General features: G+C 38.9%; 2 pseudogenes; one reads left to right on the top strand and one right to left on the bottom strand.

Annotated features, from left to right (window-relative positions):
• Window positions 1–13,632: 13,632 nt before the first annotated feature.
• LOC148523856 (5S ribosomal RNA) lies at window positions 13,633–13,751 on the bottom strand (annotated as a pseudogene).
• Window positions 13,752–14,973: 1,222 nt separating this feature from the next.
• LOC148523855 (5S ribosomal RNA) lies at window positions 14,974–15,092 on the top strand (annotated as a pseudogene).
• The last annotated feature ends 1,608 nt before the right edge of the window (window positions 15,093–16,700 follow it).

Below are 16,700 nucleotides of genomic sequence, written 5' to 3'. Positions count from 1 at the left end.
ATGGGGTTGATTTTGCTTTTCAAAGGATCACCTAGAAATGCTGAACAATGAGAAATATGCATGTGGATGAGATTAATTGAGAAGGGACCACTGCCGTCTACATGCCAAGAAGGTACTTTTAAGCTAAGTGGCTTAACCAAGTTCAACCAATGTCATCCAATTGTAAAAGTAGGTCTGGCATTCGTCCTTGTTACATTTTTTTTTCTGTTTATGAAATATACTTCATCCTTTTGTTCAGTTCCCAGAAGTCAACAATTAAAACTCAGATATAAAAGAAATGCTTCTCCTAGGCAGGAATATTGACCTTTCAGCTAGTAATGATCTAGTGCTATTGTTTTGATCAGGTACTTCAGACAGGAAGTCCTGGGGTAGTGCTGTGTTTCAAACAGATGATTACAGCAGTTGTATTAGTGTATAGAAACAGGGGACATTAAAGGAATATTTGGATAAGAACATAGAGAACATAGAAAAAGTAGCTGAATGGATCACATCACTACTTTCTGATAAGCTGTACACATAAGAATAGAAAGAGCTAGACAATGGAACCAGTAATGATCTCTAACACGGTAAAATGTTAGTCATGCATAAGAGAAGGGAATAATTGATGACTATGCTATGAAAGCAGAGAGAGGTAAGGACCAGTGGAGTTTCTTGGGAGAACTTCAGAGTAAAGCATCCTCATATATAATTCCTTCAAATTGATAGAACAAAGCAGTTAGGTCACTAACACAGGAATATTGTTTAGAACACTGTTCAAGTACTCATATGAGACTACATACTGTACCTAGATAAGCTGTGTTATAAGTAATGATTCAATCAAAGGCTGGTAAGGTTGATAATGTTTCTTCTCATGCCTCTGTGCAGTTTTGCTATGTTTTTAGTTATATCCATTATATTAGCACTTTTACGCATGTTACACTCAACTCACACTCACAAAAACATAAAAAAGAGGACTACATCTTCCTGTAGCAGAATGTTTTCTGCATACAGTGATCAGCACCCAATAGCATACTGTAATAACTGAGATTAGCTGAACAGAGCAAGGGACCCCTCATAATTGGCTGTTCCCTTATTGACTAGCCAGGCTCACCAGAGACCGATTCTCTTTGAATTGAGAGCTCCTCAAGAGCTTTGTTTAAAGAATCCCCTTGGATTATGATGATCAAAGATAAAAAGATGATTTATCAGTATTTATTGTGTCAACATTTTATAATTAGCTATGTTGTTAATATGGGGGTCCATATTTAATCATTTTATTGTTTATAAGGGGTAATATTACTTATTTTATAATGAGGCACTGTTTATTAAATTACAATGGTGGCAACATTTGTCTATGTGTATTCTTGAATTTGCAGTTCTACAACCGACAGTATTCAATACCACTCATGGGCTGTCAGTGTATGCTGGCACTTGTGATGATACAATAAGTTGCTCTATATTTCACCTCAAGCACACAACAGTCATTGGTGTCAGTACTACTCAGTATTGAGCCAGTGCTCTCTAGGTGTGGGGTCCAATCATTTTTACTTACTCACCCAGAGCATCGAGCCTTATGCTGAGTACACTGGACTATTAGTGAATGTAAGGGTGGGGAAATTGTGTTAATTTTTTAAATGTAATACTGAACAGTTTGGGGAGGTGACTCCTGTCTAGCCTTTAAAGCTTGGCACAGTAAACTTTCCTAGGTAATCCACATATGTTAAATTACAGTTGTGTCCTCATACTCTGTGGCTTCAGTCATGCCAAATAGCCCTCCTCAGCTAGAGAGATCCAGGGCGACTTGGCCACAATGGGCGTCCTTTTTTCTCAAAATGTTCATATTACGCACAAATAAAACAACTGGAAGCAACAAAACTAATATGCTAGATTGCACTGATCAATTTAATATGCAACACTTGTACATCTGTGTGTGAATACATATGAATCTGTTTATGAAGTGCTATGATGCAGCGCCCACAGTTTTTCCCCACGCCAAGTTTTGTTGTGCTTCAGCTGTGACTTTATACGTGTTTAAAACTAATCCCTGTGTGGTTAAAGTCTCAGCCCAGTGTCTGTAGTACATTTTGAATAGGCACAGGTTTTTACAAAAAAAATGGTATGCTACAACTCTCGGTGGAGCTCAGTCATGCTGGGCGTCTCAACGTATGGTGTATTAATGGTAGGTGTTTAAGGGCACATCTGTAAATACCATGAGGCTTAGCCTAAACCAGGTGTGCAAACCACAACACAACAGACACGATTTCAGTTTTTACATCCCATATTGCAGGGTGGTATTTTCTACTGTTTAAATCTGAAAAACACATCCAATGTGTGGTAGTCTCTAAGTGCTAAGTACTACATGTAACCCTATTTTCCCAACCCATATATTGGACTGGAACCAATGTTCTGAGCTATTCCCTTTCTACTTTGTGCACATTATTATGACAAGGATGATTTTGGATAGTGAGAGGAAACTGGAGTGAAAAAAGGAAACCCACATTAACATGGGACAACATACAAACTTCACACAGTTAGGGCTTTGGTGATAATTTAACCCGTCTTGGGTTCTATTACCATCAAGGGCCTAACTGTGTGGGGTTTGTATGTTTTCCCACGTTTACATGGGTTTCCTCCTCAGTTCTGTGAGTCAGTAATGCTAACCATTACACCAACTTGCAACTTGTAATGGTTGTGTAGGTTATTAGCTTGTAATGGTGACTGGCCATTTACATAATGTTTTTATTTCTTGAGTTAAGAACTTGGTGTTTACTCATTATGTTGTGGGTGATGAAGAACCAGCACTGAATAGTTTATATTGGTTTTAACTATGATAAATTACACTGTAATTAACATTTCATGTGTGTAGAGGGGTGGAGATGTAGAGAATTGTACTAAAAGGCAGTTGTATCTACAGTTGTTGCTCTTCATAAATCACCACTTGACATGGAATCGCTATGAATTTCTGCCAGATGACATGGGTGAAAATCCTGATCTTCCCCCAGGTAAGTATTTACTAACCTAACATCCCCCCTAACCCAAAACCTCCTTAGGGGTGCCTAACCCTAACCTTCCCCCCAGTGCCTAACCCTAATTCCCCCTCTAAGTGCCTAAACCTAACCCCCCTTCCCCGCTGCCTAAACCTAAGTCCCACGGGGGTGCCTAAACCTAAGTTCCCCTCCGGGGGTGCCTAACCCTAACTCTCCCTTCCCCTAGCCTAACCCTAACCTCCCGGGGGGTGCCTAACCCTAAGTCCCCCCCTAAAGCCCTAAACCTAACCCCCCCCCCGTGGATGTCCGCAGCAGCGCCCGGGATCACTTCGATTGGGATGCCCTGCATCGGTAAAATGACAGGTGCCGGGATAAAGCAGTCAGGAAGCCGGCCATCTGGATTACATCCGACGGCTTCCCAACTGCATACCCTTGATATAACTTTTCAAGCAGATTCTAAAAATAGGTTGTCTAATGTAATTTCACCAGAATCTGCAAACACAGATTGTTTTGCATTGTGAGCAAGTTACATATGTGTGCTGCCCATTCATTTTTTTATATATTTCTAAATAATTTGTATGAGGTTGCCTGAATTTTACTTTCTTTGATTACTTTTCTGTAATATACTCAACAATGTGGGATTGCATGATCAAATGTTATTTATTTTCACCCTTGCAAAATGTAGGCTTATTGCTTAGTGATACTTTTAAACCATCATCTTAACATTGGACCTGAGTATATGATCATCCATACCATCAATGTGAGGATCATTATCATAGTACTAATATGTTTTTGCTTCACAAGACCTAACACCATTTAGTCAAACTATGCAATGTTATGGCTCAATAAAGAAAGCTTTATGACACAAATTTAAAAAGCATTTATAGAGATTCCCAAGTGTTATTACCATCCCTCTCAACACAGTCCCTTATTTTATGGTTCATATCTATACAACCATAGTTTTGTCTTAAGTGAAGCTTGAGGACAATTTTATTTTCTTAGTTATCATTAGTTTTTATTAGTTCTATAGTGACTGACAGTCACTACAAGACAATTTCATTAATATTTGGGGTACCCAGTAATTTTGGTTCTAAAAGTGGAGGGACAAACTGATCAGTGAAAAGTACAAAACAAAGTAGGGGTTTTACACTAGTGTGTGCCATGTGAAATGATACACCAGTTGAGACAGCAAGCAATGTTTTGCCTGGGTACAGTATTTGTACAACTCCCATCAAGAGTCACAATCACAAATAGTAGCAGACATTTTCCCACAAAACAATGCAGAATGAATGAGTGCCAGATGGGCTGTAAGCTAGGACTTTAGATCAGGCTTTCCTACTTTTACATTCTCCCTTCCAGAAGATCCTGGATGGGAAGGCAGAAATGGGAGATGCAGTTAATGTGGTGCTGCAAATAACATCATCATGGCCTCACACCCTACTGTGCAATGCAATGATGGCTTTGCACAGTGGATGGTACGAACCATGTGTGCATTTAAAAAGAGACAGTAAAAAGGCTTTGCACAGTGGATGGTAGGAACCATGTGTGTGCATTTAAAAAGAGACAGTAAAAAGGATGACAGTGTCTAGATAGACACCAGATGTTAGACAGTTAATAAGTTGACAGGGACAAAAGGTCGACAGGGACAAAAGGTCAATACACTAAAGGTCAATGTGTAAGAATGTTGACATGTACAAATAGTTGACAGGGTCAAAAGGTTGACACAAAAATGGTCGACACATTTTTTCCTAACCCTAATCTTCACCCTAACCCTCCCCTTGGTGCTTAACCCTAACCATTGGGGTAGGTGCCTGACCCTAACCTTCCCTTCTAGACTCTAACCCTATCCTTCCTTCTAGACTCTAACCATATTCCTCCGGTAAGTACCTGACCCTAACCCTCCCTCCTGGTGCCTAACCCTAACCATCAGGGTACATACCTAACCCTAACCATTGGGGTAAGTGCCTAACCCTCCAGTAAGTGCCTAAACCTAAAAATAAGGTGTTGACCATTTTTGCATTGACCATTTTTGTGTTGACCTTTGACCTTGTCGACCATTTGTACATGTCAACCTTTTAACGTGTCCACCTTTAGTGTGTTGAACTTTTGGCCCTGATGACCTTTTGTCCCTGTCAACCTACAGACTGTCTAACATCTGGTGTCTATCTACACATTGTCAACCGTTTTACTGTCTATCTATAGACCTGATCCCGGGGACCATAATTACTTAAATTTACTGCAAATTGCCACCCACTGCAGTGACAAAAAAGACATTTATAAGGGTAAGAGGGCCCTGCTCGCAAGCTTACAATCTATAGGGAAATAGGTGTTGATACACAAGGATAGGTGCTACATATTGCAAATTGGTCCAGCCGAATTGCAGATGTTCTTGGTGGGCTGTATAATCCAATTACACTGGAAAGTTGGCCTAGGGTTAGGAGGATGTTAAATTGAAGACAGAAGATGTGATAGGTGTTTACTATAAGAAGAGAGTTAGATAGGGAGCTATAAAAGGTTAGGTGGGCGGTCCTGGAATCTGATTAGCTTGTCTGAAGAGGTGAGTTTTCAGAGAATGCTTGAATATTTGGAAGCTAGTGGAAAGAATTATTTTGCATGGGAGGGCATTCCCCAGGGTGGGTGCACCCCGAAAAAAGTCCTGTAACCGTGCATGGGAACAAGTAATGCGCGGGGATGAGAGACGCAGATCTTGTGCACAGCGGAGATGTCAGGTTGGAAGATATTTTGAGATAAGTGAAGAGATGTATGTTGGTGTGGTTTGGTTAATAGCTTTATGTGTGAGTGTAAGTATTTTAAAATGAATACGGTAGAAGACCAGCAGCCAATGGAGGGACTGACAGAGTGGATCAGCAGACACTGAACGTTTGGTGAGAAAGATCAACCTTGCAGCTGCATTCAAAATGGATTGTAGTGGAGAGAGCCTGTTTTTGGGAAGACCAATAAGGAGACTATTGCAATAGTCAATGCAGGAAATTATGAGTGCATGTATTAGAGTGCAGTGCAGTGTCTTGCGTAAAATATGGTCAAAGTTTGGCTATGTTTTTTTAGATGTATGTAACAGGGTTTAGAGACAGATTGAATATGGGGAACAAAAAACAGTTCATAGTCAAGGATGTTTGAACAGTCTGTGTTGATGAAGTAATGGTAAAATGGCTCCTATATAAATAACACACAGCTATCCTCAGCATGAGCCATTTTACCATTACTTCATCAACCCAGACTGTTCAAACATCCTTGACTATGAACTGTTTTTTGTTCCCCATATTCAATCTGTCTCTAAATCCTGTTACATACATCTAAAAAAACATAGCCAAACTTTGACCATATTTTACGCAAGACACTGCACTCTAATACATGCACTCATAATTTCCTGCATTGACTATTGCAATAGTCTCCTTATTGGTCTTCCCAAAAACAGGCTCTCTCCACTACAATCCATTTTGAATGCAGCGAGCTTGTGGGGTGGGGTTGATTGACGAGTTGTCAACAATAATAGAGATATCAGGTTGGTAACTACTACTGGCCGGTGGAAATACAATTCATTCTGTTTAAGTAATATTAAGTTTGAGGTGGCGAGATGCCATCCAAGATGAAATGGCAGAGAGACATTCAGTGACATGGACCAGCACAAATGGTGACAAATCTGGGGAGGATAGGTAGATTTGAGTATCATCCACATACAGATGATATAGAACACCAAAAGAGCTGATTAGTTTGCCAAGAGAGGGGGTATATATTGAGAAAAGGAGAGGACCCAATACTGAACCTTGTGGTACTCCAACTGATAGAGGTAACGAAGTGGAGGTAGAATCATAAAAGCGAACAATGAAAGAGCGATTAGATAGGTAGGATGAGATCCAAGAAAGGGCTGTGTCTTGAAGACCTAGGGATTGTAGTGTTTGTATGAGAAGAGAGTGGTCAACAGTGTCAAAGGCAGCAGAGAGATCTAGAAGAATTAGAAGTGAATAATGGCCTTGGATTTCTTAAAATCTCCACATATTTTGTGAGTCTTCTGTATATTCTGGGAGAGAAGGCAAGTATGCCGTAGACATGCTAAATTTGTTGATCTTTGATTGGCTTATTTACCTTCTATCCACTTTGATTGATATGATTTTCCATTTATAATTTGCCAAATTGATTCACCCAGCTATCTTTAGTGAAGAACAGAAAAAAAAGATTTTGAATTTTTTTTTCTACAAAAAATACAGACATTCATTTAACAGCAAATACTCTTGGAAGTACTGAGATCTAAGCTTTATTCATCTACACAGTGTCAGAAACTGTAATTTCCATTCCTTTGTATAGCAGCAGGTAACATGTTGAATATAGGCAGCACCTTCATGATTCAAGTATTGTATTTTAGTCAACTCTACATCAGAAAGCTGCCTAAGCCCGGCTATGATAACAAAGCACGATCACTTTCAATGTGACAGAGAGCAATGACATATCAACAGTGGAACTTAAACGACAATCCGTGTTCACTTTACCCAGGTTTCATTCAGCTTTACATTTTTTTAATTAAAACTTGTTTCTGCTCAGGAAATTGTATTGCAGTCATCTTTTTGTTACTGCGCTACAATCCATATACTGTACAGGCAAGAAAAAAAACTGTGTAAGGCCTGTGGGGATTTTATATCTCTGTGACAACAATAGACACATTTATGTTGGTGAGAGATTAGACTTTATGAATTTGGACACAGTGAACAGCTGAGTATATTTATAAAAGTATTTATTTTTTTATAAAAAAAAAGTGTTGTGTTCAAATATTGTATTTTATGTACTAAGGTACATAGAGCCTCAGTTTTTAGAGTACAGTAATGCCATATGTAATATTGAGGTATTACATATATTGTGTTTTGACCTCTGCCACCTCAATGGAGGTGGAGCGTATGACAGGACAAATGTCTGTAATTAATAGGATAAATTAGAGATTGGCAATTTGGTTTTGCTGAAAACCAAACACACCTGAACTTTGGAGTTCTGAGCAGAACCGAATCTCAACTTGGGTCTTCTGGTCAAGTACGGAACTTGGATCTAAAAACCAGACCTCGCATATTTTGGATTGCATTTAAGTCCCTCCTTCATGATATTAAGTGCTGTGGTCAAAATTGACTAAAAATGATGGAAATTAATGTAATTTATCTTAATAATACTGTAGGGACAAAAACGGGTCCAAGTTACATGATTTTAGCTGTCTTTATAAATTTGTAAAGGCATCTAAAACCAAAACTGAACCGGAACCAAACTCTTGAGGGTGGTTTGTCAAAACCAAAACACAAGGATGAATTAGAACCAAAACTTGAGATGTGCTCCAGGCCATTTTTGCAGGATTTGGATTTGGCTCGGATTCATCATCCGGTTTTGGATTCGGATTTGGATTTGCCAAACTGCCGTGACTGGGTTTGGAATGCATTTTTTTTTTAAATTACAAAAAGAGCTAAAATCACAAAATTTGGGCCTTTATTTGTTCCTAGAGTATTATTAACCTCAATAACATTAAAATCCAGTCAATTTTGAACACCTTACAGCTGCATGGAGTCAGACATTTTCACACATGCTCTGGGGTACTACAGCATACTGGGGTGCAGTGCACAGTACAAACAAATACAATGATTTTAATTTTATTAAATTGGCAGCTTGGCACATACTGCATGGAGTCAGACTGATTTTATGCACACACTCTGGGGTAATACAGTGTACTGGGGTGTAGTGCGCAGAATGGTACAAATACAACAACTATAACTTTCTTATTTTTTTACTTTTTTATTATTTTAAAGTTTTATTGCTGACAAATATGGAATCATACTGTGAATGCAGTGAGTGGACCCTGTGGAGTCAATGCAGCAATACTGTGAGGGAATTAGACTAAGGGGACTGGACACAGCTTGCCACTTAGATGGACACAGTGACAGCACAGACCCTAAGAGTTGGACACAGCTCCAGCAGCACAGCCCCTTAGAGATTCAGACCCAGTCACAAGCGCTGAGCGCTCGCAACTGGGTCGATGTTTACCCACTGGGCATGTGCACGACAGAGCCGGCTCCATCATGCGCATGCGTGAGACCCGGCTAGCGATGGGTGCTCTGTGCTATGGGTCTCGCACCAAAGGGGGTGAGCTGTAGATGGTGAGTGACAGCTTGCCCCGTTTGGTAGGCGTGGCCGGGGGGTGGCTTCCCAAATGCTTGCCATTTGTGGGCAGCCCCACTGACATCACCAGTGATGTCAGTGGGAGAGCTTCTGGATCTATTAGAGCCAGAAGCTCTCTGGGGCTTGCGGCCACGAGGCCATACCACAAGGGTCTCTTTGCAAGCCCGATGGTCGCGATGGTCTTGACAATTGCGACCATCATCCTGGCTGCTCTCAATAGCTGTGGGTGGTCACCCACAGCTATGCAAGCGGCCACGAGGCCGCACAAAAAAAACAAAAAATGCCCAGATTCAGAGTGGGCGCTCTTTCAGAGCATCTGGCTTTGAATCAGGCCCACAGTCCAAGCAGCACAACCCCTTAGAGACAGACACACAGCAGTACAGCCTCTTAGAGATAGACACAGCCCCTTAGAGATGGACACAGACCCTTAGAGATGGACACAGCCCCTCTTGGACTCAACAGACCAAAGCGGTAATGCAGCTCGGATTAAGAAGTTTGGAGTGGTCCAGATTCAAGGTAATCCGGACATCTCATCTCTAAACAAAATAAAAATCATTACTACCACACATACATGCCTTTGGTCCAACTTATCCTCCAGCTGCATCACTCAACCCGGGAATCTAACCCTGGCCCCTTTTGAATCTAAGAGCAACCCTGGTTTTAGCTGCGGTGTAAAAGGGTTATAAATCTCACATTGACCATGGCTCCTATATAAATAACTTGCACACACAGCTATCCTCAGCATGAGCCATTTTACCATTACTTCATCAACCCAGACTGTTCAAACATCCTCCCTGGCATTGGGACACATTGGGATGCACATTGGCTAGGCAAGAAGTGCATTAGTAAATACAACTGCCTGGAAAGCAGCATTTTAGGACACACATGTGTTTGGAATTCATTATACTGGGACACACATCTGACTTGGAAGCAGCACAATAGTATGCACACCTGACTTGCAAGTAGTGCCCAGTGATACATAGCTGCCTGTCATTAAACACAAATAATGTACACCTGCTTAACAGATGTTGGGATCTATTCCTGCCTGCCAAACCACTCATTGGGATGTATATCAATCTGGTTCTCTAGGTGCTGTGGAACTACATATCTCAATATGTCTGCCACAGTTTTAGCATGTCCTACCTGTTTGTTTTTTTAAGGAGATGAGGCAATGCTTGATTTTTTGTGTGTTTTAAACAATAATTAGATGACTATTAAATGAACTACTCAGTGGCATAACTAAGGGACGTCGGACAGGGCATGTGCCCTGGGCGCCGTTGGTCCAGAGGTGTGGGTGGATGCCACCATCCAGGTCAAGTGGTTAGTGTGTAGTGTGGACCTCACTAAGTGTGGTCCGCACTACACAGTAGAACAAACACACCATCACTGCTGCCGAGTAGTTCACTAACAATGTACTACCTGGCTGCGGTGTTTTTGTTTCAGCAGCCAATAAGAGTCAGACTTTCATTGGCTGCTGCACCCATGGCCAGAGCCAGGCTGGAGCTCACTCATGAGTATGTGTAAGGGCCACTACTGGGGGCACTGTATAATTGGCACTACTGGAGGAACTGCATAAGGGGCACTACTGAGGGCACTCTATTAACCATATTACTCTAACTCTGGACATTTTTAATAAGGTTGTGCTGTTCCTTACATATTAATATAATCTTCATGTAACCCATTTTGTGCACCATCAGATCTTACCTTTATTGAAAACATAGGCACTCTCTAAAGGGCACTACTGGCGGCACTGTATAAGGGGCACTACTGGGGGCACTGCAGAAGGGTCACTACTACCGTGGTCATTCCATGAGGGGCACTAGTACTAGGGACATTGCATAAGGGGCACTACACTACAAAATAATAGCAGATTACTAAACTAAACAGCCAAAATATAAGCTAGCTTCCTTCATGGCAGAGTTTAGTAAGAAAATAAATGCTGAGCTACTTCCTAATGTTGCTTTTCCTTGAAAATAGTTTATACATTAACTTGTGTTGTGTACTCAAGTACATGCTGTACAGGGTGTGTACAGAAGTTCCTTTTCTTAGAGATGAGAAATCAATGGAAAAAAATGTGGCATTTCTAAAATCATACCATAACATATTTTTTTTATACTTTAATTAAATGTGTGCAATAGGAAATGTTTACATACTGACACATACATTATTAGATTCAAGGTTGAACTGTTTTCTGTATTAATTTTATCCAGTTGCTATTTTCTCTGGTTGCTAAGAAAACATTTAATTTCCCCCCTACATAAGTAGCTTCTTGGGATGGTCTGGCTTCATGTTAGTACACTGTTGCCTTTGTAATGCCAAAAGCCAGTTTACTAGATTTGTTAGACTATAGTTCACACCAATTAAAATGAGATCCATTGCACCTATCACTTACAACTTGAAAGTAAAATGCCATACTTTAAATCTCTCAAATGTGTTATTTAATAACACTTTATGTAAGACGCCCTGTGCTGCACTGCAGATGGAAAAATGTTGGACTTTGATTTGCAGTTTAAACTTGAGAAGACTAATGGAAGGTTTAAATTTTTGTATTGGCTCTTTAATAGCCCATGATGTACATCCAAATGAATAAGCTAAAACATTTAAATTGCTTTGATAAAGTACAACACATCAACTGCAAAACATACTATAGAACAATGATGAGCGGTTAATAAACAAATCAGAAAATACAGAATCAACCTCAATTATTCTATATCGAGTATATATTTTTATCTTTACAAAGTAGGCTTAAGCTCAAACATAACAAGCTGTGCATAATAGCTCTGAAAATATACTTTTATACAGTTATAGATGAAATCATTTATCTTAAAATTTATATTTAACATTGTAAAATAAAATAAAATAATAATTTTATGTAGCAAAAAGTAAGCATAGAACAGACGGATCCACATTTTTGATTTACAGTATATGGCAACATATTCCCATATCAGCACAGCTTCCTTGTGGATCACTACATTGGTTCATTTTGGTTCAGTGATGCTGGCTCTTTATTTTTCAGTAAAGAAAATCAATGTACTAACCTGTGGTGTCGAAGAGTAAAGGACATCACTGAAACACCCAAGAGTGCCTATTGTCTTAAAGAAGCACTATGTATTCATTTACTTAGACAGCACAGCCTCTAGATGTACACATACATATCCAAGCTACCACCTCTACTTCCCATCTATTCTCCAGTCCTTTCCTCTACCTGGCTTCCTCTATTGGTCTTTTGGCTGAGCCTATTGCTGTATGGTACTGTACAGAAAGCAATATGAGTAATTGTGGTGGGACTTTGGTTTACAATTTTAGGCCTGGCCAGATAAAGAAGAGGGCCCCCTAAATAGTCACCCACCTTTCATCACTGTTCCTTTATTCCCCCTGCCCACCCTTTAATCTATTTTCACATGTTGGCCTCATCCACTGCTCATGACTACATCTCTCTGCACCCTTTGTGTTATGTCAACCCCCTGTCTTTGTCTACTATTTTGTATGTGTAAATCTCTTAATCTATCTCCCCATATTTGCCTCTGATCCCCACCCCCTTTGTATGTGTGCATTTCTGTCTGTACTTTCCTTTTTCCACTACTGTGTGTCTGTCTCTAATGTTGTATAGTATATGTACCACTGTCTCCTCATTTGTGCTTCTCATGTGTCTTGTCCCTTGTCCCATCTGTTTCCACTCCATTTTTTCCCATCTGTCTACACACCCCCTTGTGATCCTGCACTACACTTTTTACCACCTTATCTTCAACTTCTTACTTCTTTATGTCTTTTGTTCCACCTCTTCCAGAGGCGTTTATGATGTGGTATGCAGAACCAGTACTAGAGACTGTCTATCACAAAGTGTTGTGGACAAACAGATGTACTACTGCATCTAATGCAACATCATTGAACCTAAGCAAAGTAGGTAAGCACAATTTTCTGAATTTAATGATTTTGATAAGTGTCATTCTGTATAGTAAACATTTTTTACATTATTCATAATGCAGGAAAAAAGAAGGAAAGAAAGGGCTAGTAGCTGGGGCACTCTTAACAACTAATGTTAACTATAGATATTATTACTTATTGATTAGTGAAGATGGTAACAAGTACACCACACATAGCACAATTTAAACAACTGTATATAAACTATGAATGGAAAAGAGGTTGATAGCTTAGACATATTTACAGTGGATATTCAAAAAAATGTTTCCCATTATAAAAAGTAACTTTTAATCAAAGTTGCATTAAAAATGTCGTAGATGAGTATCCCTACAGACAACTTGTATTGTATTTATTAAATGATCAATTTGGGGCGAAAATATTATATATCGGGTAATAAAATCCCCACATACGTTCATATATGCGTGTGAATGGATAAATACCCTAGTAACCTGGTCATATATGGAATAATAATTATAATAAAGAGTATCGTATTCTTTGAGTGTATGTAAGTCGTTCTAGTGATACTGAATTACCACTCTGCTGTGTAACCAAACTGTCCCAATCCACCTCCAATATTAGTGACCTACAGCACCTGGTATTCCCAAGTGGTCTCCCATCTTGGTACTGACCAGGCCCATCACTTTATAGCTTCCAAGATCAGATGAGATTGGGCAAATCCAGTGTGGTATGATTGTAGATAATTTCCCAAATGGGGAGCGTGAATGCCCAGGTATACACAATGCAAGAGTGTATGTAGGACTACCTCACCAGAGAAGTCCACTTTGTTAAATAATATACAGTATCAATAAAAGTATGGCATGAGCGTACTTTAATTGTTTTATACAAATGATCACATATACATATGTCGTAAAAACAGTCGAGTATGATTATCTGACTGATTACTGAGACATATTTAATATGCTGTTTATATAACAATAATGTACTACGACAATCTATGTAGTAGGTAATTCAATTCAATCTTATTAATAGGCAATTTGCACACTGAAACATATACATATGTCTTAAAACAGTAGAGTATGATTATCTGACTGATTACTGAAATATATTTAATGTGCTGTTTATATAACATTAATGTACTACGACAATCTATATAGTAGGTAATTCAATTCAATCCTATTAATAGGCAATTTGCACACCGATGATTCATTCTGAAGATCATAGTGGTAGGCAATTTATATGACAGTCGACATAGTTAAATAATGTGTCAAAGTATGTCTCTAGCCCCACATAGCTCATTCAATGAACACAATAAGCCATATAGGATAGAATAAAGATTAAAAATAACAGCAGCTGCTAATATATATTAATCTATCCACACAGCTAACAACTAATAAGTACAGATGAGTGGCAGAATATGTGCCAATCCTATTAGTAGACGATTAACATACCAATAATGGGTTCTGATAATCATAAAAATAGTCAATTTATGTGGTGGTTGACATAGTTGAGATAATGCATATCAGGATATCTTTCTAACCCCACATAGCTCATTAGAAGGGGTTAGAAAGATATCCTGATATGCATTATCTCAACTATGTCATCCACCACATAAATTGACTATTTTTATGATTATCAGAACCCATTATTGGTATGTTAATCATCTACTAATAGGATTGGCACATATTCTGCCACTCATCTGTACTTATTAGTTGTTAGCTGTGTGGATAGATTAATATATATTAGCAGCTGCTGTTATTTTTAATCTTTATTCTATCCTATACGGCTTATTGTGCTCATTGAATGAGCTATGTGGGGCTAGAGACATACTTTAACATGTATTATTTAACTATGTCGACTGTCATATAAATTGCCTACCACTATGATCTTCAGAATGAATCATTGGTGTGCAAATTGCCTATTAATAGGATTGAATTGAATTACCTACCTACCTTGGGAAATTACCTACAATCATACCACACTGGATTTGCCCAATCTCGCCTGATCTTGGAAGCTATAAAGTGATGGGCCTGGTCAGTACCTGGATGGGAGACCACTTGGGAATACCAGGTGCTGTAGGTCACTAATATTGGAGGTGCATTGGGACAGTTTGGTTACACAGCAGAGTGGTAATTCAGTATCACTAGAACGACTTACATACACTCAAAGAATACGATACTCTTTATTATAATTATTATTCCATATATGACCAGGTTACTAGGGTATTTATCCATTCACACGCATATATGAACGTATGTGGGGATTCTATTACCCAATATATAATATTTTCGCCCCAAATTGATCATTTTATAATTACAATACAATTTGTCTGTAGGGATACTCATCTACGACATTTTTAATGCAACTTTGATTAAAAGTTACTTTTTATAATGGGAAACATTTTTTTGAATATCCACTGTAAATATGTCTAAGCTATCAACCTCTTTTCCATTTATAGTTTACATACAGTTGTTTAAATTGTGCTATGTGTGGTGTACTTGTTACCATCTTCACTAATCAATAAGTAATAATCTCTATAGTGGACATTAGTTGTTAAGTGTGCCCCAGCTACTAGCCCTTTCTTTCCTTCTTTTTTCTTACTTATGTATTACTGGGCTGTGGGAGCACCACCAACAATAATTATTGATACAGTTGTATTTAGATAATCTATGGTTGGTTTTTGTTAATTATTATCAACATCACAATTTTTGAGTTCTGTGCGGAATATCACTTTTTCCTTTGAACTATATTATTCATAATGCTCAATCTGACATTAGTGCACATCTAGCGGGATTTTGAGATACTACTGGTCAGAGATTACTCACTGAATACTTTCCTCACTAAAGCTTGATTAGGTAATTTATTTATTAAAGGGCTAAAAGCCTTTTAATAAATCAATAGGGCTTTTTGGCACTTCAAATTGGTACTGCCGGCAATGTTGTTACTAAAAATGCGGTAACCCCTGTTGATTGACCTATTGCCTTTGCATGGGGAAGCCAACGTATTAAACAAGTATCACAGTAATACTAGTACAACTGCAATACCAATTCTATTGCAACCAAATCAGCATTACAAATATAATTTATCATTTGAATTAAGCATTTTTTAATCTTTAAGAAGTTTATATTTTTTACATATTTTTTTATCCCCATGGTGTGATATTACATGTGCATGGAATTATTTTTATGTTGGAGCTGGTTGCAGAGAGGGAGGCCTATTTGTTAAACATTGGTGCTATTTATTTCATGTCAAGGTTGGTTTTGGGGATGGAGAACTGGAGGCCTGGGGGCTTAATTTATTTCCATATTTCATGCACATCACTTATTCCAAACAGGGCCCAAACATTCAAGAAGCAGAAGTTAAGCAGCAGCACATAGTGAGATCTGCAAGAACAGCTAGTAGAGAGAGAAAATGCTTGTCTGCTAAATATCCTGATTCTGATGGGGGCAGCCCCAATTTTTGGTTACCCCTATTATAACGACAGTTGGGAGGTCTGCCTACTTCACACTATTCTGCTTGGGAAAAGTGATCTGAGTGCACCTAGCAGTAGTGTACACAGCATTGCCCATTTGAACTGAAGTAGATGGAAAGGTATTGAAGCAAGATTTTGCACTTACAATATTACCACTTACATTCTGCAAGGACATAAAATTATGTTATAACTGTAAACTAGGCTGTGGAAAGAGAGGC

Source organism: Taudactylus pleione, unplaced genomic scaffold (genome assembly GCF_031769625.1).
Source record: "Taudactylus pleione unplaced genomic scaffold, aTauple2 ptg000127l, whole genome shotgun sequence".
Taxonomy (NCBI): domain Eukaryota; kingdom Metazoa; phylum Chordata; class Amphibia; order Anura; family Myobatrachidae; genus Taudactylus; species Taudactylus pleione.
Note: the sequence above shows the minus strand (reverse complement) of the source record. Positions and strands in the feature narration are given on the sequence as shown.